Source organism: Aotus nancymaae, unplaced genomic scaffold (assembly GCF_030222135.1).
Source record: "Aotus nancymaae isolate 86718 unplaced genomic scaffold, 86718_ANA_hifiasm-v0.15.2.pri h1tg000046l, whole genome shotgun sequence".
NCBI lineage: Eukaryota > Metazoa > Chordata > Mammalia > Primates > Aotidae > Aotus > Aotus nancymaae.
The window spans coordinates 9102897-9130368 of record NW_026988460.1 but is presented as its reverse complement, the minus strand read 5'-3'; the positions used below and the strand labels follow the sequence as shown (position 1 = coordinate 9130368).

Here is a 27472-nt window from a genome sequence, read left to right as displayed (position 1 = left end):
ACTTAAAACATGTAAGCAGGCAGCTTTTGGCTAAACTCGATTTAACAACGTCAATTTTACTCAAAGGGTCTGGCAAAAACTTCGCTTCATCAGCATTCAGAAACCTTCTCACTGACAAGAGAAATGCCATTTGATATCCAAGTCTTTTCTTAGGCTCTGACAAACTCTGTATGACCAGACACTGGAAAACAGAGGAGTAAAGCTGTGGAGCTCTGGACAGCCAGGGTACTGGTCCACCTGAATAAGCCGAAGACTCCACCATAAATTGGAATAAATGTTAATAATATATTTGCTACTAATATTTATAAAGATATGACTTAATATGAAAAAAGTAATGTACACATATAATTTAAATGTAATATAAAGCCTATATAGGGCAGATCAAATGTTATCATAAATAGAGCAGAACGATATTTTGAAACATCACCATTAAGTAGAAAATTTTGTCAGTAGGTGCCAAGGTGATAGACATTAATTATAGGAAAGAAAATCAGTTTTCTTTTAAATGTTTTATTTATTATTTTCTTTTATAAAAATTGTACAATCCCAAGTGTAGATTTTCTCACTTTGGCATGATAAAAAACTACTGTGGATGTGCATGTTGAATGAGAAACGTGTTTCTTTAGCTTAAAATTTTTCTTCTATTATTGGGAACAAGAAATGATTTCTTCTGACAGAATATACCTGAGGTAAAATAGAATTGTTATTAGGAAAACTTTTCCATAGTTGTATATATACCTAAAACATATTTGTCAGTAAAAAGGCTGCTTTAAAAATGTTATACAAAGCATGTTCATTTTCATTAATTGCTTTAGTGTGGCAGTAATTCACTAGAAAGAATATGAGATGTTCTCTCTCCCAAGACTGCTTTAATTTTATGGAAAGCCACATAAGACGTTCTGAGAAAGTTAGATTTTTTAAATCTAGGACCAAAAAAAAGGTTTTCTTCATGTCTGTTTTACCACTTGACAATCTTTTGACTGCCTAGAAGCTTTGAATATCCTGTGTATGTTGGCTAATTTTCCAGCTTGTGAGTCTTATCCTTCCCAGGGTAGAAGCCAGAAATTAAGTTCTCAACCTCTGTTAAAGTTGGGATAGAGGCGTGTGACTTGCATGCTACCGATTAAGTATATACATGCCAGTTTTTGAGTATAAAACTACAAATTAAAGAAGCAGATACCATGCCCGATCCATTTCTGTTCTGGTGGTTGCACAGTTATCCTGTTTCTGAAGATCTAACTAGCAAAAATTTTAGTGTTATTAGCCAACATCCAGTGTAGTGTCTGTTGCCAAGGGTTATTGAAGTGGTTATGAAGTGTGATTTTGAGGTTCTTCCTTGATTTATAGCCTGGGTTTCTGTCCAGTCTTCAAGATTGCTTGAGACAGAAGAATGGGAATTACATTGAGTGTATAATTATTTATTTTATATATCTTACTTGTTTTACTATATTCAGAGTAAACATATTCTCATTCACGAAATCACTTATGAATATATAATTTTAAATAACTGCACAGTATTTCCCATTTTACCCTTTAAATCTGTGTTTCATCTTTTTCACACGGCTTTCTTTCTGAGGCTAATCTGTGTATATGAAATGAAACAGCTCTATAGATCTCTGATTTCAGGTGGGTTTGGACAATGGGGAACTAGGGTAAAATAGCACAGAACAGAGGAGGCCTTAAGTCAGGCCTTTGGATTCAACTTGTTCCTTCTTACTGGATCAACTCTGATTGGCTGCTGCTCTCAAAGAAACTCACTTTTCATCCATATTCTGTTAATTGCTCCTTGCTCACTCCAGCCCAGACATTGCATTCTTTATGATTTACTTTCACACACTTAGATTCTCTTCAAATACATTTAATTTGTGACAATTATGTGTTTTCTTTACGGTTTCTGACTGGAGTAATATTCCATTGTAGGAATACATCATAATTTATTTCACTGTTTTCCTAGTGTTTCATGTTTAGGATTCTCTGGATTATTTTAAATCTAAACATTGCTGTAATTAGATGCTAATATGTAATTCTGATGGTTGTCTCTGGTTATTTCTTAATTATATTTTCTAATTGCTGCTATGCAGGGACTCTGCCTTTTTTTTTTTCTTTTTAGTCTGGATCTCTTTCATTCATCTACATTCCTAAAATCTAATTAGCTATAAAAGGTTAGCTGTAGAATTTCTCAAATTTTTATGGAGACAATCCTATCAGCTATAATTAAAATTTTGCTTCTTTCTTTCCAATATATCTACTTTTCATTTCTGTTTCATATCTTATTGCATTGTCTGGGACATTTAGTAACAAATTGATTACACTGTTTTATTTTAAATTAAATTGTACATCTTTATGGGGCACATGTACTATTTTGATAGATACATAAAATGCATAATGATCAAATCAGGGTATTTAGGAAGTCTATCACCTCAAAGATACATCATTTATTTGTGTTGGGTACATTTCAAGTCTTCCAGCTATTTTGAAATATAGAACATATTGTTTTTAATTATAGTCACCTTGGTTATTCCTTAGATCTAACTGTATTTTGTAACAATTAACCAATCTCTCTACACCTCCAAGCTGTTTTAATGGGCATATTTTCATCCTGATTTCAAAGATAATGCTTCTTAATTTTACCACTAAATAAAAGCTATTGCTTTAGGACACATTTCTAGATGTTGAATTATTCAAACAGCATAAATATTTTAAAGCTTCTTGGAATATATTATGAAATTTCTCTCCAGAAAATTCCAACATCTTATACCATCGTCAATATTTCCTGACAGTGCCTTGACCCACATAACCTTGCCAACATTAGTGAATTAGATATATTTTATTATTTGTAACTGGATTACCTTTTTCTGTTCCATGGCCACACCTAAACCCTAATGTACCGCAAGAACAACAATAAAAAAAAGTAGGAATAAGATTCTGCTGAGAATTAATCAAGAATATTACCCTTGTCAGTAGCTGACAACATATTCCATTTGCTTTATTATTTTATTTATTTATTTATTTATTTGTTTGTTTGTTTTTGAGACAGAGTTTTACCCTGTTGCCCAGGCTGGAGTGCAGTGGTGCTATCATAGCTCACTGCAGCCTCATTTACAAGGCTTAAGCAATCCTCCCACCTCAGCCTCGCAAAGTACTGAGATCACAGCTGTGAGGCACTGCACCTGGTCTCTATTTACTTTAAAATAAGGACTAAGTTTTCTATTTCCTAAATTTATGAAACCAGATTTTCTATGTCAAAATATTTCTGAAGAATTTTGATCATTGGGAATATTTTTTTTTCTTTCACATAAAGGACTTTAAAATTTAGAAATCACCCGTAAGCTTGGGGGTATTGTTTTTCTCTACATAAACACTATACACTTAAAAAAATAAAATTAGAAAACCAATTTCACTCTACCTGCTACACACAGTCTTCCAAAGTGAGATGTTTGTTCCCTAGCTGCATAAATGTAAGTCATAAAAAATACTAAATGTTGACAGTTTTATTCCACCTGAAATTTACATTAGGTAGTCACTGGGCTATGGAAGGTACAATGTCTATGAGAGAACTCATCAAAAACACTGATATAAAACATATACCTGCCTTTTGTCTCAGAAGGCTGCATGACTTTTATCTCATCTCATAAATAATGGAGGCATCAGCACATTTATCTGCACACAATAACAAATCCCATCCTCTTGGTAATTGTAAAAACACTGAAGCCTGTTATTGACCTTGTGTAAAATATAGGCATGGGACAAAAAGACAAAGAAACTTTTTGTCTGTCTATATCCACGTCTAAAGCCCCATCACACACTTTGAAAACCATTAAACTAAAAGTCAATGATGTGTAAAGGAGGAGGAAAAATATATTATTGAATAAAGCAAAACAGACAAGTTAAATCAAAAGATGCATCCATCCATACCATGTCACTCAATGTTCCTATTTTCTATGCTGAAGTTTTTGAGATATTTGCATTAAAGGAAGGCTGAAATCTTCAGCTCTCAAAGCTCTATTTTTAGTTATCAATTTTTTTTTACTTCTCACATTCTTTTACTGTGCTTATTTATTTTGCAAATGAATGGTCTGTGGATATGTTTTTAAGGTGCCTTTCCTATATTGTTAGAATACAGATTTTCTGATTGAATTACAGTGAAAATGGTGAGCAGCTATTTATTGATCACCATTTGCAAATATTTATATCCATATCCTAATCACTGCCAGTTTCTTTGGGATGGGTTCAAGAACTACAATGTCGTGTATTGCCCTGTGCATCATAGCTAGATGGCATGATAAATGATAAGTAATGAGGTCCTCCAATGAGCAACACCCAACAATTACCATAATAGTTCAGAGAAGGGAGAGACAAATGCAAGCCACAGCAGTGACAAGAGGTCCCTTATGAGAGGTATGTTTGAGTTGAATCTTCAAGAATGAGATTGATGGAAAAATCAATAGAAATATTTCAAAATGGCCAAAAAAGATATACATTATTGTTTTAGTACATTTTCACATTGCTATAAAGAAATACTGAAGATTGGGCAATTTATAAAGGAAAGAGGTTTAACTGACTCACAGTTCCACATGATAGAGGAAGCCTCAGGAAACTTACAACATGGGAATGCAAAGGAGAGGCAAGCACCTTCTTCACAATGCAGCAGGAGAGAGAGAAATGAAGGAGGAACTTCTAAACACTTATAAAACCATCAGATTTCATCAGAACTCACTCTCATGAGAACAGCATGGGGGAAATTTCCCCCATGATCCAATCATCTCCCTCTCTCAACTGATGGGGATTACAGGTCCCTCCCTTGACATGTGGGACTTACAATCTGAGATGAGATTTGGGTGGGAACATAGAGCCAAATCATATTATTCTGTACCTGGCCCCTCCCAAATATCATGTCTTTTCACATTTTAAAACGAATCATGCCTTCCCAACAGTACCCCAAAGACTTAACCATTCCAACATTAACTCAAAAGTCTAAGTCCAAAGTCTCACCTGAGACAAGGCAAGTCCCTTCCACCTATGAGCCAGTAAAACAAAAAACAAGTTAGCTCCTTCCAAGATACAATGGAGGTACAGACATTGGATAAATACATCCATCCAAATGGGAGAAATTGGGCAAAACAAAAGGCCCCATGCAAGTTTGAAATCCCACAGAGCATTTCATTAAATCTTCAAGCTGTGAAATGAATGCCTCTGACTCCATGTCTCAAATTTTGGGTATGCTGATGCAAGAGGTGGGCTCCCCAAGACTTTGGCAGCTGCTTCATGGGCTAGCATTGAATGTCTGTGGATTTTCCAGGTGCATTGTGCCACCTGTTGGTGGATCTACCATTCTGAGGTCTACAGGTTGGTGGTCCTCTGCTCACAGCTCCACTAGAACCCAAATGGAGACTCGGTGTCGGGGCTCAAACTCCACATTTCCCTTTTACACTCTTCTAGCAGAGGTTCTCCATAAGGGCTCTGCCTCTGAAGCAGATATCTGCCTGTATATACAGGCATGTCCATACATCTTCTAATATGTAGGCAGTGGTTCTGAAACCTCAATTCTTCCCTTCTGTGTTCCTGCAGGCCCAACACCATGTGGAAGCTGCCAAGGCTTGGGGCTTGCACCCTTGGAAGCAATGACCTAAGCTGTACATTGGCCCCTTTTAGCCACTCCTGTATGCAGTGCACCAAACCCCAAGACTGGACAAAACAGCAAGGCTCTGGGCCCAGCCCATGAAAACATTTTTTCTTCCTAGACCTCTAGGCCTGTGATGGAAAGGTCTGTTGCCAAGATCTCTGACATGCCCTGGATATATTTTCCCCATTGTATTGGTGAATACCATTAGGCTCCTCATTACTTATGCAAATGTCTGCACCTGGCTTGCATTTCTCCCCAGAAATTGGGTTTTTCTTTCCTAATGCATCACCAGGCTTCAAATTTTCTAAACTTTTATGCTTTGCTTTCCTTTTAAACATAAGTTCCAATATCAGATTATCTCTCTCAACTTCAAAGTTCCACAGATCTCTAAGCAGGAGCAAAATGCTGCCAGTCTCTTTGCTAAAGTATAGCAAGAGTGACCTTTGCTCCAGTTCCCAAGAAGTTCCTCATCTTCATCTGAGACCACCTCAGCCTGGACTTCATTTTTCACATCATCATCAGCATTTGGGTTAAAACCATTCAACAAGTTTCTAGGAAGTTCCAAACTTTCCCACATTGTCCTCTCTTCTTCTAGGTCCTCCAAATTGTTCCAGCCTCTGCCTGTTACCCAGTTCCAAAATTGCTTCCAAATTTTCAGGTCATCTTTGCATCAGTACCTGACTCTTTGCACCAATTGTCTGTATTAGTCCATTATCACACTGCTATAAAGAAATATCCAAGACTGGGTAATTTATGAAGCAAAAAGTTTTAATTGACTCACAGTTCCACGTGGCTGGGGAGGCCTCAGGAAACTTACCATCATGAGGGAAAGCAAAAGGGAAACAAGCACCTTCTTCACAAGGCAGCAGGAGAGCTAGAAATGAAGGAGGAACTTCCAAACACTTATAAAACCATCAGATCTCATGATAACTCACTATCACAAGAACAGCATGGGGGAAACTACCTCCATGATCCAATTACCTCCCTCCTTTGACACATAGGGATTACAGTGCAATTTGAGATGAGATTTTGGTGGGGACACAGTGCCAAATCATATCAAGTATCATTAGGGAGATGTATATGAATCTAATATGTATTCAAAAGACAACATAATGGATTTACTTGGAGGAAAAAGGGATGTGAGTTTGGATAAGGGGTATAGTAAACAAATATTAAAAGTCTTCAAATATAGGCTGAATAGTTTAAATTTGATTTGAAAGGTGAAGGTCACCAAATATTAGGAATAAGAGCCTCAACTTGCCTTCCACAGCAGATACCACAATTTGGTCAAAGCTCTCCATCTCCCCAAAGCCAGGTAGAACATAAGATCCCTTAATTCTTGATATAACTATCAAAATTGGCTCGTTATGTTAATCCATTTTGCCATGCTCAATATAGGTAAACATTTTGAATCATAAAGGAACAGAAGCATGCAGTTTTAAAGGATGACTCTGGGTGAAGGCCAGTTAACTAAAGGGTTTATGAAATAATCCAGACAATGGATTCTGAAAACGTTTAAATTAAAAGGGCAGGATCTAATGGAAGACATACTGAAGGATGAAGCAGAGACAGAGGGTTCCCTCATACCAGGTTAAAGAAAAACTCCTTCATTTAGCTAAAATAAATAATTCAGCTTCAACTTATTCAATAAAAATTTATTAGCAATCTAATATATTATAGTGTAGGGCTAAAGCATTTACAAACTTTATCTGAATTAATTCTTGTAAAATTAGTATTAATTTTGCTTCTTGGAGATTATGTCTTTTGGGGGAACATGGATGGAGCTACAGGCTATTGTGCTTAGCAAACTAAGGCAGGAACAGAAAACCAAATACCACATGTTACCATTTGTAAGTGAGAGCTAAATGATGAGAACTTATGAACACAAAGAAGGAAATAACAGATACCAGGGTCTACTTGAAGCAGGAGGGTGAGAGGAGGGAGAGGAGCAGAAAAGATAACTATTGGGTACTGGGCTTAATACCTGGGTAATGAAATAATATGTACAGTAAACCCCTGTGACACTTGCTTATCTATGTAACAAAACTTCACATGTACCCCCAACCTAAAACAATTTTTAGTGAAAAATGGCTCGGAGAATTTCTAAGAAACTTAGTCTAGACCCCATATTCTTTCAGCTTTATCACACTTCTGAGATGAGATGAAACACGAAAAACAATTATAGCCTAGTTGAATTTACATTTAAAAATATTTACTAGAAATTATAATCTAATTAGAAGCTCAACACTACAGTGAGTTTAGCATGAAACGAATAGTTTATTACTCTTTTTGTTTTGAGAGTTAAAATTGTTCTTAAAAAAATCTGTTAAACTTGATAGCAATAAATTTGCTGACATCAAACTTTATTTTTAAGATTAATACGGATTAAAAAAATAATAATTTTAAAACACAGGAGTGGGATGTAATCAAAGGAAATGGTGTAAATTATATGTGGAGTCCTTTTTAGTTTATATAGTGACTTACTTGGATCATTCAGAAAAAATAATTGAGAATTTTTCTTTGGATATTTTTGTCATTGTTTTTGTTATCTTAAGTAATTAATAGTATATATTTTATCAAACAATTGTCAATTCTTCAACTCACAGTGCCTGAAAATGTGCTCAATATATATTAATTGACTGAACAGCAAGACACTGGGCCAGAGATAGTATTTATTGTTATAGCAAAGATAATTAGCTAAGCAGCCAAGAGACATTTCTTTTTTCAAAATTCTACAATGTCTCAAAATTTACTCAAAGTAATTGCCCAAATTCTCATTATGAAGGAGCTCCAAGGTCTGACTCCATGCCCACCCTCAACCTTTCTGTGACCTTGTCTCCATCTTCTCTCTCTCTCAGTCTCTTCAGTCCAGTCACACTGCCCTGCCTGCTGTGCTCAAAAGCCCACATTAGCTTGTTCCTTACAGTTCTCTTTTTCTATTGTCTCTTCTTGAAAGTTCTTCCCACCTTATTCCCTCCTTCAAGTCTTCACTCAAATCTCATCTTCTCAACGAGTCCTACGAAAAGCACTCTATTTAATTTTGCAACCAGCTGCCACCTGACACTTTCATTCATTTTCACTTGTTCTCCATCATTTTTTTCTGCAGCACTTACCACTTTTAACATATGTTGTTTACTCGATAATTACATGTATTTGTTATTTTCCCATTATAATTACAAGTTCAATGAAAGCAGAAACCTTTGTCATTCTTGATTGCTGCTGTATCCCAAACAGTTACAACAAGCTATATAGTCAATAAATAGTTTCTGAAAGAATGAATGAATAATAATAATAAACAACAATGGTTATGCTATCTGAGAACATTTATTTCCCAAGAACATTAAATGTTAAACTACCTACTAAGTACAATCACATTTTTTTTTTCATTTAAGCCTCATAACAGTTGTTTAAGGGAATGAAAATTTACATTAAGTAATAGGCTACAGATTTCCTAACCATAACTGGCCATCTAATCCAAGTCACCGAACTCTTGCTCTATATTGCTATGGCTGAAACATAGAGAAAAACATGTTTATTCCAATTATAGTTAAGACATACCAGTATCCAACAATGAAGTCGTATCACATGGAATTTATTCATCAAAGAAGAAAAATTCTTTTGTAAAGGATGTTGGAATTTGATCAAAAATCTACGTTTGGATTCAAGGTTGAAATTAATGTGTTATAGCAATACTGCTAAGAAAACAAAGGAAATTCTTCTTAAATTATGTGACCATTCTATTAGCCACTAATTATGATTAAATTCATAAACAAAAAATTTTTCAAAGTCATATGTAACTAATTTATATTAGTTTTTCAAAGTCATATGTAACTAATTTATATTAATTTACATCTTTTACACTCAAGTTGTACAGTGATTGTGTGTAATATCGCTATTATACCAAGGTAAATTACACTTTAATTCAAAAATATTTCATTAAATATTTTGAAGTTTCATTTTGGAGACCTATATAGCTTTTCTGTCATATTACTAATATACTATAACCTTCTTTTTACATTTCTGTAATCAGATGTCAGAGGTCACCTAAGTAGGTTTTAAACATGCCAACCACGTGTATTAGATTCCAGTAAGTTTAGAAACACTATAATGATTCAACGGCCTGATATAATCAAGTATTTTAAAATGTAATCTTATTTTGAACCCACCTTAAGATGAAATTGTAGCAAATAAGAAAAAATCTCCAACTTATCAAAATTTCTACCTACAAAATTTTCTCTGTAAAAGCAAATTAAAACAACTAGGAAAAAGTATATTTTAAATCAGCGTGACTGTAGCTATGACAAAATGGAAAATGACTTCCCCATGAAAGGGAATCTCTTTGTTAAAGTGCTGACAAGCCAAAGATAAGTTATTTATTGTTCTTATTCATTAAAAACTGAAATAATTATTTCAAAGAAATAAAAACAAGGTAAAGAGTTAGGCTTCATTGCATAAAACCAGTGAAGACAAAGGTAATTTACAAAATCATGTATGTTCTATGATATTCATTAAAGCAAAAACACTAGGCTTGCTGTTCTGATAAATCAAGTCATTTATTATTACAGTTTGGAAGGCTACTTACTTATTTACATAGGGAGGCTGTGCCATCATGAGACTACTTTGGAGAGACTGCTAAAGATCACTTTTCTTCATGTATCTTTTTTCTCATTATAAAAAAATTGTGGTAAAATATACATAGCATAAAATGTTTAATGTTACAGTTCCATTAAGTATATTCACATTGTTGTACAACCATCTTTTTTTTTATCTCTTTACATTTTCAAATAAAAGTATCATTCCACTGGCTTTATCAAATCTTGTTCAACCAAGTCACACAGTAGAGAACAGATTAGGGTCATGAAGAAGTATCTTAGAAAGTTCCAGGACCTCGTAATTTATATTTCCCAAATGAAGCACTAAATACAAGACCATCGAAGGCCCTGGCAATTCTTACCCCTTTGCCTATTTCTGTTAATAACTGCTATTTTGTTTTGTTTTGTTTTGTTTTGCCATGTTTCTGTAGATTTATGTGTACCTCATGACCACATCCCAAAGTACGTTCCTTAGAGCACAGCTGTAGGGGTGTCCACAGGTGTTACCCAGAAAAGGAGTATGTGATCAAACAAACTTAGACTCACTCGATTAAACAGGTGTCTTTTCTGCAGAGTTTCTGAGAATTTCTCATGTGCTGGTGGGCATTGTGGCTGTTTAAGTCAGAGAGGTGGCCTGCAGACTTCACAAAGATCTTGGACCACTGAATTCTGTTATTGCTTGAGAATATTTTAGAACTATTTTGCAAAGGAGTGCACCTTGGAAAACATGAGATTACAGCACTATACCTCTGTCATTTTTATTACAGTATCTTTTGGCATGGAAAACTTTTTTTTAAAGAAAACATTTCGTTCGATGTTACATCATCTTGGAAACTTGTCACTTTCCATATCCACCACCTTGTGCTATATTGTCCACATGTTTACTGCAAAACTCCTCACCTTTTTGGCATTTGTACATTCTGCCCAGTATTTTTACTTTTAAAGTTTTACCAGGCCGGGCGCGGTGGCTCACGCCTGTAATCCCAGCACTTCGGGAGGCCGAGGCGGGTGGATCACCAGGTCGAGAGATCGAGACCATCCTGGTCAACATGGTGAAACCCGGTCTCTACTAAAAATACAAAAAATTAGCTGGGCATGGTGGTGCGTGCCTGTAATCCCAGCTACTCAGGAGGCTGAGGGAGGAGAATTGCCTGAACCCAGGAGGAGGTTGCAGTGAGTCAAGATCGCACCATTGCACTCCAGCCTGGGTAACAAGAGCGAAACTCCATCTCAAAAAATAAAAAAAGTTTTACCTACTTTCACAAGAGGTTAAGGCAGGAAATGTACAACCTAAGAAGGAGAAAGAAATTTATTACATAAGTCTTAAATGAAGAAACAGAAAATCCAAAGCATACGGAAAGGAAACCTTGCAAGAGAAGAGGTTCAAGAGCTTTGTGTCATAGTAAGACACCAAGAACGTTCTAGGAAGGCCCTATCAGAATGCCCTCTGCTGACTTTCAACCCCAGGATCAACACTTCACAAGCATTAGCAGAGGGAGATAAATCAATATTTTCCATGTTTTGTGCTGTATCTATTTTGTTCCCTACCCCAATCCCCAATCCACCACTGCTTTCAAGAACAGGTTGACCTCTCCGGATTCTGGGAGGAGATTTGTGTATTCAGTCCACTTTGACTGAGCATGAGGGCAGGTACCAGACTCCAGCCGGTGACTAGTAGTTAGATTCGAGCATATGAACTACCCAGCATGGACTGCTTATAATTGCTGGCCTGGGTTAAATTTTGGTCTCCTGCAAAATCAATATTGAGGCATTAACAATTAATAAGAAGGGTCTGGGCATTTTTAGCAATATTTAGCTACAGTGTATGTTCTGATAGGCAATGAGCCAAATCCATTAGCATTGGAAAGACTTTTATTTTTTATTAAAAAAAGGTATTTGGACATGGATACCAGGATCAATGATCTCTTTAGGCAGAACTTCTAAAGCAAAGCCCCTGCAAATGCCAATCTAAGCCCATTGGAGTGTTGGAAAATGGGGAAAATGCCTTCTTTAGAACATTCTGGTGGTGGTCGGTCAATATCTTAATTGTTCAAGACCATTTGCCCTGTGACAGGCAGGAGGTTGATAGTGGGAGTTCTCTGAGTTTACTTTTTCCCTCAGATCTTCTCATCTCCCTGAAAATTGCTAAAGCATGGTCATTGGCTCTGCAGGGCTTTCTCTCTCTCTCTCTCTCTCTCTCTTTCTCTCTCTTTCTCTTTCTCTCTCTGCTTCTCTCTCTCTCACCAACTCCCTCCCCACCTTAGTCCCTCTTTTCTGTTTACTAATCCCCCTCTCATAGTTTCAACAAGAAGCACATTCACCACACTAACTTCTGCAGGAAGACAGGCTGTCTAAAGGCAACATATGCCTCTGACCCTATAATATAGTCCTCACCAAAGATAAATGTTATGGGTTGAATTGTGTCCCTCAAAAAGATATGTAGAAGTTCTAACCTTTGGTGTCTGTAAAAAGGACTTTATTTGGAATATACTATTTGCAGAAATAATCCAGCTATAACGAGGTCATACTGGGTTAGGGTGGGCTCTAAATCTAATAGCTGGTGTCCTTATAAGGGGAGAGGGAGATTTAGAGGCACAGCTTAAATATGGAGGGGAAATGTTCATGTGAAAACAGGGAAAGAAATCAGAATGATAAAACTATAAGCCAAGGAACATCAGAGATTGTTGGCAATCTCTGGAAGCCATGAAGAGTCAAGGTAGATTCTTTGCTAGAGACTTCAGAGGAAGAATGGCTCTGCTAACACCTTAATTCCAGAGTTCTGGTCTCTAGAACTGTAGAAAATTAAGTTGCATTATTTTTTACTTAAAGCCATGCACTTTGTGGTAATTTGTTACAGTAGTCTTAGAAAACTACTAGAAGTGAGGACAAAGGTCTAGCTGATTGCATGGAAAAGGAAGACATAATATGGAAAAAATGAAACTCAGATTATGAGTCATTGTGTATTCTTGAGCAGGGGGACTAAAGTAGAAGGAAGGCCTCCAGAGGCATCTAGAGACTAGGATTGGAAATGCATCTTGTGTCATGCTAAGAGCCCAGAGCTGACCCTATAAAAGATGGGAGCTAATGATGACTTAAGCTAAGAGGTATTATGGTGACATTTTCATTTTGCATATGTCACCTTGACATAGAACATGAACTGGACAAAAGCAAAGCATCATGCATAAGAATTTGTCTTGGAGGCCAGGTGCAGTGGCTCATGCCTATAATCCTAGAACTTTAGGAGGCCAGGGCAGGTGGATCATTTGAGGTCAGGAGTTCCAGATGAGCCTTGCCAACATTGAGAAACCTGGTCTCTACTAACAGCTGGGCAAAGTGGTAGATGTCTGTAATACTAGCTACTTCGGAGGCTGAGGTTGGAGAATTGCCTGAACCTGGGAGACAGAGGTTGCAGTGAGCCGAGATGGCACCACTGCACTCCAGGCCGGATGACAGAGTAAGACTCTGTCTTGAAAAAGCAAAACAAAACAAAACAAAACAAAACAAAACAAAACAAACAAACAAACAAAAAAATAGCTGAGCATGGTGGTGTGTGCCTGTAGTCCCAGCTACTTGGGAGGCTGAGGCAGGAAAATCACTTGAACCTGGGAGGTGGAGGTTGGAGTGAGCCAAGATCACATCACTGCACTCCAGTCTGAGTGACAGAGCCAGGCTGGAGTGCCTTTCCTTCTCTATCTTACTGGAGTGGAGTAGTCATAGGTGTTCTGTATTCACCTAATAATCAATTTTCCTATAAAACTAAGATGGTTAAGGGCTGGACATGGTGGCTCACACCTGTAATCCCAGTACTTTGGAAGGCCTAGGTGGGCAGATAGCCTGAGGTCAGGAGTTCGAGACCAGCCTGGCCAACAGGGACAACATGGAGAAACCCCGTCTCTACTAAAAATATAAAAATTAGCTGAGCATGGTGGCGGGCACCTGTAATCCTAACTACTCGAGAGGCTGAGACAAGAGAATCACTTGAACCCAGGAGGCAGAGGCTGCAGTGAGCCAAGATCGCACCACTGTACTCCAGCCTGGGGGACAGAGCAAGACTTCATCTCAAAAAAAAAAAAAATGGTTAAGCACCATATTTTCCTCTAATGGATTCATCCACATGAACTCTGTTCATCATAATATGCTCAAAGAACAGACAAAACTGCAGGAGATGGAATGCTGATTTTCTCAGTGCCAATTGTCGATTCTAAAAGATCTAACAGCACTTCTTGTGGCAGGGAGTCCTGGGTCACCAGAATGCCCAGGTGTCTTTGTACATCAGGCCTTTGTGATTTGAGACTTGATGGTGGCTCTGCTCCACTTTAATCACAAAGGCTTATCCAGTGCTCTCAACATGTTCATCCATACCTGGGCCTTTGGAGGAATGTCACCTATGACATTAATTTCCCTTTGGCTCCTAGCTAACATTCACATGGAGTCATTATTTCTTTGCCTACTTCTAATTTTTCTTGACTTACAATGTCTTGAAAAGCCAGGTAAATGGCTCTCCTCTTCTTTGTTCATTAGATACAGAGTGGTTACTTTCACTGAATACAATTTTTCTGAGACAATATTCTCATTAAATCCTAATCTGCTGTCTTTTAACAAGGATAATCCAGCAGGAGAAACCACATGCAGAGTAAAAGGATAAATCAGTCATCATCTATATGAGTTAAGCTACAATAACCTACACACAACCTCAAATTTAAGAACATTTTGCCTTTTATTAATACAATGCCTGGAATGCAGTGGCGTAATCTCAGCTCATGGCAACCAGTACCTCCCAGTCGCCTCAACCTCCCACCTCAACCTCCCGCAGAGCTGGCACTACAGGTGGGCACCACCATACCAAGCTATTTTTTTTTTAAGTTTGTGTTGTGGAGACAGAGTTTCACTATGTTGCCTAGGCTGGCCTTGAATTCCTGGACTCAAGCAATCCTCTTTCCTAGGCCTCCAAAAAATGTTGAGATTACAAGCACGAGTCACTGTGCCCAGACTGTAAAAAATTGGTATGAGCTATCATGCCTGGCTTTACCTTCTTTCTATGTAATTCTTTTGCACTGTGAAACTATTGAGCCATATAGATGCAGTCATAGAAACTATTTTTCCCCAGTTGAAAACATCTGAGCTTAAAAGCTAGAAAGCATCTCTCCCCATATAGCCATCTCTGAAGTCTCTGAAAAGTATTGTGATTGTCTACTTGGCTCTGCGTCCATTTCGGAGCCAATCACTATGGCTATGTACGGAACAGAGAGTGACTAACTATCCTATCAAACTACTTGGAGTGAAAGTAGAGGCACCCTAAAAGAAAGGGAATGTAACCAAGGAAGTTATCAAGTGCTGAATTCATAGATGGGTATTGAACAATGGGAACACATGGACACAGGGAGGGCAGCACTACACACTGGGGTCTGTTGGCGGGGAGTAGGGGGGACAGTGGGGGGTGGGGAGTTGGGGAGAGATAGCATGGGGAGAAATGCCAGATATAGGTGAAGGGGAGGAAGGCAGCAAATCACACTGCCACGTATGCACCTATGCAACAACCTTGCATGTTTTTCACATGTACCCCAAAACCTAAAATGCAGTAAAATAAAATAAAATAAAAAGAACGGTAAAGAAAGGGTTTATTAGTGTTCTGAATTCCAACTACAAAAAGGCAAATCTGAGAGAAGGTGGAAATTTCTCCTAGCACTGTAAACTTACAGGGAATACAGACAAACAAACCAATGGAGCATTCTACAACAGAGACTGTGTAGAATTCTTAGTTCCTGTCAGAATTTTCTAATGGAGAAATTAATGTGGTGACCAATGCTGCTTTCCATCGAAACTAAAATGTGTGTGGGCACACACTCCCCCAACACACAAATCATATTTAATATATAGAATAAAGTCTCAAGGGATAAATGGTTTCTCCAGTTTTGTGGGTAAAAAATTCTTTATCCTAACAGATAAATAGTTTTGTTTTATTCATTAGAGAGCACTGTTATTCTTTAAATCTTTTCTAAACTTATCAAAAATATAAATAAACAAAAGCACAAATGCACCAGTGTTTGCTTTCTTTGAGAGATCTTCTCATTGCCAGAAAAATATATCTCTATCCTCCCAATCTCCAGAGTTCTTAGTTTGTACCATTCATACGAGATGAAAAAGATTCTATTTTTAAATTTGTGTTAATTGTTACATTTTTACATATCCTGTTTGTAAATTTTTTGAGTAACATCTACCTAAAAGACAACGGCATAAATAGCTAATTTTGAGAAACTTCGGTGGTCAAGTTATATGCTAATTATGTGTGTGTGTCTTGGTTGAAATCCATCTATGAGATAGATTCATTCCATTTTAAGATGACAAAACTTTGGATCACAAAAGTAGACTAACTTGTCCATGATCAACTGCTCATGAAAGACAGATCCAAGATTTGAACCCCCATAAGTGTTGCTCCAAAACTCTTGAAATAGTCTGAAGGGGGCATGATTAGAGAGAGACCACTTAGATGTCTATGGCTGTGATCCAGGTGACAGAGACAGTAGCTTAGACTGTGATGATGGCAGAGGAAATAGAAAAAATGAGATGGATTTGAGGATATTTTAGGGTAGCATCAACAGATCTTGATGTGAAGGTTAAGCTCTGTTCCATCCACCAATGTTTCAGCCTTTTGGAAGTAGCTAGGAAACATGCTGTGAATGACAGATGGAAAGCAATAGAGGTGATAAGGCTGCCTGGAGTATTTATACCTCTTCCACCTTGGACTCTCACCTGAAAGTCTCAGGTGGTCACTATGTTAAGAGCACATGGAAACTAATGAGAGAGGGAGCACTTTGGATGTGCCATTTCTTTAGGGCTCAGAATGAGAGGCAGGGTATTGGAAAAGGAGACTTTGAGGATGAAGCCATTGGTCATGTTGAGGTAAAGAACTCCAAAGACAGAAGTTTCCCCCATTAACTGTAATGCCAAGAAAACTGTGAGTCATTGGCCCAGCCACCATGAATTTCCACTCCCTCTAATACTTGCCTGTCACATTCACATTGATGTTGCCTATGAATATGTAGATACTCTCAGGAAATGTGTAACCCTTCGGAGGATTAATGCAAATTTAAACTCATATTTCACATATTGGAAGGCATTCATCACCTTAAACTGTATTAATGAATAACTAATTAAGGTTGCAGAAATCTTGTTAAATTTTCAAAACCAAAATTAACTTTCATAGGATGATGATAACTCAGTCATCCATTAAAGTGGTAGTAATTGTCTATTAGTCTAGTGTCATTTTACTACCAGAGAAAGGCCTAAAGTTAAATGGTTTCTATTCTGGGGACCATTTTCAGATTTGAGTTCAGAAAATAATACAAAATAGGAGAATTTAAGGCCTATATGTACCAGACTAAATTAAATATTTCCAGCAACAATGTAAGTATAATCTGTTTCCTTCAATATATATCTTCTTCCTGCTCTAATTTTTTCCCTCCCTTCTTTTCTTCCTTCTTTCCTTTTTTCCTTTCTTTTTTTTTTTTTTTTAACTTTTCCTTTGTCTCTTTGCCCCTCTATTCTCCTTTAATAGAAAAAAAAAAAAAAAAAGCATCTCTATATGTTTTTCCCAAGATAATCCAGCAGAGGGCAAATGTTCTTTGCCTAAATTTTATAAACCTGAAAGAAAGTGAATTCTGAAGCCCTGCCTTTCTCTTTCAACATGAGGCAAATACTAGATGTTCACACTTTCCTGGGTCCCTAAATGTTCTTTCTTCTCTTGCAGTTCTTTCTAGTTAACAAGAACATGGTGAACACACCAAGGGATAATGATCTCTCTTTTTAACCTGTTTGTTATTTCTAAATAAAAATGTGTTCTATTAGATATATTTTCAAAATCAGTTAAAAATGAAGTGATCTCCATGTCTAATTTTATGTCTCTATCAAACTCATTTCCCTAAATGTGTAAGTAAGCATCAAATAGTAAAATTAGAAATCTCCTTGTCTTGTAAACAAGGAGACAAAAAGCAGCATTAAAAAAATAGTTGCATTAAAGCTCATAGAAGTTATGGCTCAATTTTAATCAGTACAATGTGGTTACTTTGTATTTATGTCTGTGAGCAGTAATTTTACCCTATACAGAAAATGTTTCTGGAAGATACACTGTGGAATTACTTCTGAACTTTCTATTGGCTTTGGATCATCAAACTTCTCTTGAATCTTTAAATGAGAGAAAATGTAGCATACATTTGTGTTACTCATTTAAAAAAAAAGAATAAAAAATTTAACCTATTTGGAGTAAAGTCATTTGTAAGATTCAGTATTTAGTCTATTGATACCTAGAAGGCTTGCTTCAATTCGAAGTGCTTGTTCTTAGAGTTTAGGTAGTATTTTTTTTTCTTAGTTATTTGTTAGGTAGGTAGGTAGGTAGGTTCGTTGATTTCAATTTTATGAATAGCACACAAATGCAGTGTCTTCAATTTTTATTTTATTTATTTATTGATTTTTGAGACAGAGTCTCACTCTGTCGCCCAGGCTGGAGTGCAGTGGCATGATCTCAGCTCACCGTAGCCTCCACCTCCCAGTTCAATTGATTGTTGTGCCCCAGCCTTCTGAGTAGCTGGGACTACAGATGTGCACCACCACATCCAGCTAATTTCTGTATTTTTAGTAGAGACAGGGTTTCACCCTTGGCCAGGTTGGTCTTGAACTCCTGACCTCTAGTGATCCTCCTGCCTCGGCCTCCCAAAGTCTGGGATTACAGGTATGAGCTACCGTGCTCAGCCAGTGACTTTAATTTTTAACTTAAGAGAAATATACAGTGTAAAGCAGAAGTCATTTATTCATTCATTCAACAATAACTGCTGAGCTTCTACATACCTACAAAGTACATAGACATTCTGTAGATGTACAAAGTACAAAGACATTCTGTGATGTTTATCCTGGCAAGGATGTGAAGATACGATCCTTTTCCCTGCGAAGCTTTTGGTCTGGAAGCTTCTCTTCATATTTTTTCCTCAATTACCAATTTAGTGCAAATTCTTTCATACCATTTGATATCCATTTTTATACATATATGCCTTTTAATCGTGTATGTGTGTGTTTTCACATAAATGGAATTCAACTATTTATGTTGTGTAATGGGACTTGTTCTTCCCTTGCCTCTAGGCAAAACCTTGGTTAACTTAGTTTATAATATTTATGGTCACTTTTAAGTAATACAAATAGTACAGATTTAGAAAGTACAAATAGTGTGCAAATAGTATAGAGTTAGAAAGTGTGTTTCTCGTTTGATCATCAAAATAACAAAGTTGTTTTTAGAGTAAGGTAGAGGAAAGTCTTTGATGAAGAAAGGGGGTTGTGGTTGGCTTTTTCATCCTTTCTTCTACTCTAGCAGTTTTGTTACTTCCCCTGCTTTGCTGACATTATTAGTTCTGGTCCCTGCTGAGGTTGGGTGAATATTGGAGAGAAAAGGAAGAGAACTAAGGGGCAGTGAAGAAAGTTCTTAATTGATGTGATTCAGGAGAGAGGCAGGGAAGTGCTGGGTAGAAAAGGGCAGGGTCCCTGGCAAGGGCTCCACCTTTGGGCCTGTGCACATGGACCTAAATGAGGACAAGCATTTCTGGCTTTGCCCTCAAAAAGTTGCCTTTTGGCCCCCCATCCTGTGCCCATAAAAATCTGAGACCATAGCAGGTACACACACAAGCAGCTGGATATCGAGAGGAGCAGAGAAGCAGACAAACAGACACCAGCAGATGCCAGCAGGCCATTGACCTTGGAACAACCAAGACGTTCAGGGGAATTCAGACGGGGGCTGTAGGAGGAGAGTCCAGCTGCTGGGCAGGCCAACTCCAGGGAAAGATCACCTTCTCACTCCATCCCCCTTCTAGCTCTCATCCATCTCACTGAGAGCTACTTCCACCACTCAGTAAAACCTTGCACTCTTCTTCAAACCCACATGTGATCCAATTTTGCTAGTGCACTGGGTCAAGAATCTGGGATACAGAAAGCCCTCCGTCCTTGTAATAAGACAGAGGATCTAATTGGGCTGATTAACACAAGCTGCCTGCAGATGGCAAAGCTGAAAGAGAACACTATAACACACACCCACTGGGGCTCTGGGAGCTGTCAACACTCAACCCTAGAGGCTGCCATGGCATCAGAGCCCAAAAATGGTCCCCATGACCTGTCCACCTGCATGCTCCCCCTAGAGGTTTGAGCAGCCAGGCACCAAAGAAGTGAGTCACACGCCTGTCGCATGCCCTGTGAGGGGGATAAGGAAGCTTTCCCTGTTTCAGATGAATACTGGAATAAGATGAAATCATGTTTTCTCTCAGCAGATATTCAGAACTAACTCTCACATGGGGCTCTGCATGAGTTCTGCTGGGATGTCTCTTTTTGATCTGGGAATCCTGCAGTTTATCACCTTGTCTTGCTGTGGTTTGTTCAACCTTCCTGGACAAGTCTTGAAACAGCATCGTTCAGCATATGTTCAGGATGTGACCCAGATTCTAAACACTCATAAAACCTGACACATTGCCTTGACAATATTCCGAGAGAGCAAACAAATCCTAATGCAACAGGAACTTCTGTGGCTTACCAGGTCAGCAACTCTCAAGCCCGTCCCTCAACCCTGACATTTCTCTGGTGGAAGTCAGGCATGATTGTTATCTTCAAAGTCAGTGGGCAGTTAGCAGGCTCTCCATTTGATCCAGGGAAAGTCCTTCTCACTAGTCATAAGATAAGGAAGGACCACTGTGCATATTCTCAGCAAAGGGAGTGGGGTGGGATTTTTCATGACAGCAACAGTTACCTTCAGATATCCTCTTTATAGACACTTCAGTTCTCTATTCCTCCCCTCCCCCATCATCAAATGTTCAGATCCTTTTATGATTTTGGTTAAGGAATTAAAAGTTATATTACTGTTTTTCAGATATCTTTCTTAAAAATATATAGTTTGGCTTGATAACTCATTTTTGAATGTCTATCGTATCTTGGATTCAAGAAGCAACCACCAACTTAAGAGTGGTAAAAAAAAATACTGTCTCCCTAGGCTTCTAAAATGTTTTTAGATCATGCTAAATCTTACAATTTTTAAAATCAAACTTTCTAATCTTTTCCCTGAGGTGTGCAAGAAGACCATCTTTAACACAAGATAATACAAATATTCTTCTCTATTTTCTTCTAAATCTTTTACCAATATGTTTGTTTATATTTAAATATTGACTTAATCTGAAACTTACTTTGAAGTATTTTGTAATACACGTTATCTGATTTCATTTTTTCCCAAATGGAAAGCCAATTGGTGTTAAAATTGCCATGATATTCCCACTGGTGCCAAATGCCATCTTTATCTTTATCACATATCTAATTCCTGAATAGGATTTAGACCTTACCAAGTAGATATCCCTTTTCCTAGGGTAGTCATGCTATATTAACATAGGCTAGATAACTTAGTTGCTGATTTGGGCAACATCTCAATTTTATGTTTCCATATAGTCTATAGAATAGGCAGTAGTCTATTCTATGGCAGTATTTTAACTGCTTTACCCATTCTAGGATTGTTATAATCCTAGAAATAAAAACTAGATAATGTGAACAAAGGTCTTTGACAAACTTAACCATTTACATGGCTATATATATATATATATATATATATCTTTTAAAATCTTCTTTTATTAAAAAAAAATTGACAAAAATAAAAAAATCTGGAGTGAAATGTCATGGCAAAACATAGCCCTAATTTAAAGAGTCTCCATCTGTTTCCAAACATTACTTTCAATAGGATGAAAATTAGCCATTGCAAATTGCTCATTTTAAAATTAGTTCTATGCAAAATATTATGTGTGACATGCTATTTCATTCCAAAATATTATATAGTTTAATAAATGTCAATCTGGTACTTTTTTGACATTCAATATACATTTGGTTCAAAATGGCAAAAGAAAAAAAATGATTTCAACAAATTGGCCCCAAATTCAGCTGAGTCTGCTAAGTTGCGATAATGGAATGACATGATGAAATGACACAAATATTGTTATAGCTGCAATAAATAGAATTATGTTTTCCCCTGTGAGGGAAGAAAACAGAAGCTAGCAATATCAGAAAATTTTATTTTTGTCAGTTTTATTCTGTAGGTAGATTTTATATGTTTTTATATTTTAAAATACAATGCACTGAGCAGTTTTTATCAATCCCAACAGTTAAAAAGTGAAATAACACCAATTTTCTTTTGGTAAGCTATATTGAAGGAAAACTATATTTAGATTAAAGACATAATGAGAATATACCATGGTATGCTATCCACTGCACATCTATCTAATAACATATCTTTGTAAGGATGAAAACTTAATTAAAAGTTACATAGCAATCTGTTTCCTAGAAGTTTGAGGTCAGGCTTGGCAGATAAAAACTCAAAAGCTCCTTTACCATATGCTTGAATTACCATGTGGTTTCAGGAGGAATTTATTTGACTGCTGATTGCATATATTTCAAAGGAATTACAAGAGGGTTTTAGGAAAGTAACATGGTTAGACAGGAGCCAAATCTAGCTCTTCAGTGATCTCACTTGAATGAAGGTAAAAATGCAGTCAGTGTTGAAGAAATACTAGTTTGATGATTACAGGAAGACAGGTGGGGAAGGGAGGGGTAAATATAGTATGTAGCAAAAGCATCCCAAGTTTATATATATTTAAATCTAATGCATTTTAATATGAAGATAAAATTTTTAATTAATTTTTCCTTTCAAATAAATAAAAGCCCATCAATTCATATCAGGTTTTTACTTCAACAAGGGTATACAATAAACTCCCATCTCAAAGAACCTTTTGCCTCACTCGTTGAAGCCTTTCTGTGGGTTGCTATCAAACCTGTGCACACACAGCAGCTGTCTGCTCTTTCTGCCCTTCTGTCCACTGTGATCCAGCCAACAAAATTGCTGCCCTGGGCCCTCCTATGGAGTCAAAACCTGTGGATCTGGCTTGCTCTGGTCCTTCTGTCTCAAAAGTTTGGCAATAACTTCATGGGGGCATGCAGGTCAGAGACTGGTGCAAAGGCAATAATCATAAGAAAGATATAACAATCATAAAAGCAACTAATAGTTTATTGACTGTGTATTTAATGTGTCAAGGATGGTGTTACGTGTTGTGTGTGTGTCCTTTCATATAAACCTCACAGTATCTTTTGCATTAGACACTTTTATCATCCCCATTTTTTGAAAGTGGGATACAATCCAAATGACCTAACTCCTAAGTGATAGAGTGACTACAAAGTCAGGGCCCCTGTTCTGAGCCACTGAGTTTTCCTGCTTCTACCAACGTCCTTGACAATGAGAGTGAAAAACAGATGTTACAGTAAACCTCTGCATTGTTTATGTCAAAGGACGAAGAGGACCAGGACAGAAGTGGTGCGGTGAAATGCTACTCTCTGAGGGCTGAGCCAAAGATAAGAATAATCATGGTACTTAGCTTGTTGAATGAAGAAAGAGGTGAGCAGCCCAGAAACTCCTTGGAGAGTTCAAAGAAGCTAAAACATCGCTTATGCCCTTATGCCCTGGCATGATAACAGTCACATCATGTGCCTTCAGGGATACTTCATAAAAGTTACAGACTATATGTCATCTTTTCAAGACTCAAAAAAAAATTTTTTAGAGAAACATCCAGTGTCACCACAAAGGCTCAGAATCCAAGTGAAAGAATTATAGAGATTAAATTCGCACCAAATTAAAGACAGATTTGCAAATTTTCAGTATCCACCCAAATTGAGAAAATATTTTGAATAATATTTTGCAACATTTTACAAAATAAAAATAAAAGAAACAGAGAATGAAAAGACCTGAAATTGACTTTTTTAAAAAAATCATACTTTGGATATATTGATTAGTAATACAAATGGAAAGGCAAAATTTTCCTAATCTTATAAATTTGACTGAGATGGGACAGAATTTAGCCATCAGGACATATTGATTCATCATTTATTTATTCAAAAAACATTTATTAAGGGTGTCCTTAGCACTAGATGCTCTTCTGGTTGCTGGGAGTAAAATCGTGTACAAAAGAGAGAGATTCTCTGCTATTATGAGATTATATTACAGTGGAAGAGACAAGTTAACAAGTAAATGATGAAACAAAATATCATATGGGGGTGACATGTTATAAAACAGGTAACAATAAGTACAGGCCAGAGATAATAATTGGGGGTTTCATTGTGGAAAGGGAAGGCTATCTATGGAGGACACATTAAACTCATTGAGACTTGTAGAAGATAGGATTAGCCCTGGGGAGCTCTGGAAGAAGTGTGTTCCAGGAAGAAAAAAGCTCTGTGCAAAAGCTTTGAGGCAAAGACACAGAAGCAGCGGATGTGACTAGAGCTTAAAAAGGGAGGGTATAGTGCCGGAGATGAAACAGAGGAGTAAGCAGGGCCAGAGTATGACCTAGCACATTAAAGTCCAGAGTCAAGATTTGCACTGGATTTTTTTTTTAACTTCTAACTTCAGGGGTAAAAGTGCAGGGTTGTTACATAGGTAAACTTATGTCATGAGGGTTTGTGGCACAGATTATTTCATCACCCGGGTATTAAACCTAGGACTCATTAGTTATTTTTCCTGACCCTCTGTCTCCTCTCACCCTCCACCTTCCATAGGCCCCAATGTGTGCTGTTCCCCTCTATGTGTCCATGTGTTTTTGTTACTTAGCTCCCACTTATAAGTGAGAAAGAATATGGACTATTTGGTTTTCTGTTTCTGCATTAGTTTGTGAAGGGTAGTGGCCTCCAGCTCCACACATGTCCCTGCAAAGAACATGATCTCTTTCCTTTTTATGGCTGTGTAGTAATCTATGGTGTATACATACCATATTTTCTTTATCCAGTCTATCACTGATGACCATTCAAGTTGATTTCATGATTTTGCTATTGTGAATAGTGCTGCAATAAACATATATATGCATGTGTCTTTATAGTAGAATGATCAATATTCCTTTGGGATATATCCAGTAATGCTAATTACTTCAGCAATTAAATGGATGTAATTGCTATTTATTACCATTACAAAATGGTAGTTTTGTCTGTAGATCTTTCATAATGGCTAAACTAATTTACACTCCCACCAGCAGTGGATAAGCATTTCTTTTTCTCCACAACCTTGTCAGCATCTATTATTTTTTGACTTCTTAATAATAGCCATTTTGACTGGTGTGAGTATCTCATTGCGGTTTTGATTTGCATCTCTCTAATGATCATCAAGAGAGTAAACAGGCAATCTACAGGATGGGAACATTTTTGCAAACTATGCACCTGACAAAAGTCTAATATCCAGCAACTATAAGGAACTTAAAGAAATTTACAAGGAAAAACCCAAACAACCACATAAAAAAAGTGGGCAAAGGACATGAACAAACACTTTTCAAAAGAAGGCATATATGTGACCAACATTCATGCCACATTGGATTTTAAGTACAACATGAAACTGCAGGAAGATTTCAAATACAGTGACAATATAATTTACCATACAAATTGGCACATTTTTCAGAAAGGTGTTTTTCCCAATGAAAACATCAGGATAACAGGCATAAACTGGTACCATCTTAAGCAAAGTGGGATATATTGTTACTCTAATTTTAAATAAGTGAGCCTAGATCTGATGACATTTTTTTAAACAGCTGTTATGAGTGCTGAGTGCTCAATGGATTTTAGTAGGAATGGAAATAGGGAGAATAATTGAGAGGCTTTTCTGCTAATCAAGAAGTGAATGAGTGGCAGATTTGATGAATGTAGTAGTGAAGATCGTATTAAACAAATGCATATGTGCCAGACAATGGGTGACACACATGGAAGTAGAGGCAACAGGACTTGTTAAGGGGAAGGAGGATGGGAAGCCCTCAGAGATGAGGGCTGATGAAAGGTTGGAATGAACAATGACTCCTGGTTCTCTGGCTTCAGCAATTAAATGGATGTAATTGCTATTTACAGTGATCTGGGTTAGGGAGAATCTGGAGCTGGTGGAAAAGAGAGTTCTATTTTTGCCAGTGATGATTATTAGACATCCAGTGTGAGATGTCAAGTAGTCAATTGGTTTATGTGTTTGAAATTCAAGGGGAGACATGACTAGAAGTATATATTTGGAGGCCATTGATCTATAAATTATATCATCTTCAGGATCCATGAACATGTTAAAAAGGTCCAAGTCTACCTAGTGCAAGTTTCCCCAGAGCCTGGCCTTCCAAACAGTCAAATCAGAATCAACCTCACTGTCTGCAGATAAATCAGCTTTTGGGGTCCAAATGCCAGATATTATAATTTGATAATGCATATGGTAGGGCCATGGAATCTGCGTTTTGAATAAGTTTCCTAGGGATTCTTGAAGTTCACTAAGGTTGTGAAGTACTACCTTTGTTGTTGCTAAAGAAATCACATAAATAGTCAAAGAGGCAGAGAGCAGCAGTTTCTGAAGATACAGATAGGCTTGTGGTAGGAGAAACATTATATTGTATCCTTCCTTAGTGCCTTAATTTCATCATCATTATTGTAATTGTTTCTTTTGAGCCCTTGTAATATTATTGTGACTGTTTTTTGTTTTACCTTAAGGCAATGCAACACTGTTGTTCCCAAAGTTGACATACAGAAGCAACTGGATCAAGTAGCTTAATAAAAACTTGGACTCCAGTGATAGATTCAAATTCACAGCTTTACTTCAGAATCTTTATTTTGACAAGTGCCTCAGGTAATTCTGAAACTTTGATTACCTATGTGATTCAGCACAAATTTCTATTTTGAGTTTCTCTCCATGTGAAAGCTTCTAGTCACTTTGTGCTTAAGCTCCTATTATCTGGACATGTTCATGTATAGTATTTGATTTAGATTATGTTATAGCTCCACCTTTTAATTTTCTTTTTATGTCCACAGAGAGCAATGAGAATAAACAGCTAAGCTGTACATTACACTTCTGAAAATATTTAAAAAAAACAAATTTAATTTTTTCTTATGAGAATCTTATTATATTCCCAAGAAAAGAAATTCTTCCTATTAATCTTTAAGTATATGTTCCCAAGATGTGAGAAAGATCTTCTCAAATAAAATGTTCAAAGGAAAATATTTTTAGTACTTTATGATAAGCTGCTACTCATTGTTAGATTTATGCATCAGATTTTTCCAATTTGAAGTAAAGTAATTCTAAAAACATGGTAAACCTGAACATATTACGTAAAGGAAAAAAGATAGATGCACGCATGGGAAGAAACTACTTGACGTAAGTGAAAAATTTTACTTTCTTATTAATTTTTTTCTATTTTTAGGCATTCTA

At 37.0% G+C, this 27472-nt stretch overlaps 1 long non-coding RNA gene across 1 annotated transcript; it reads right to left on the bottom strand.

Annotated features, from left to right (window-relative positions):
* Window positions 1-842: 842 nt before the first annotated feature.
* LOC135268900 (uncharacterized) lies at window positions 843-17282 on the bottom strand. The gene is made up of 3 exons (XR_010337251.1): window positions 17221-17282; window positions 1531-1582; window positions 843-1376 (listed from the first exon to the last, which is right to left on the bottom strand). It is a non-coding gene; the product is annotated as an uncharacterized LOC135268900 (long non-coding RNA).
* Window positions 17283-27472: the final 10190 nt, after the last annotated feature.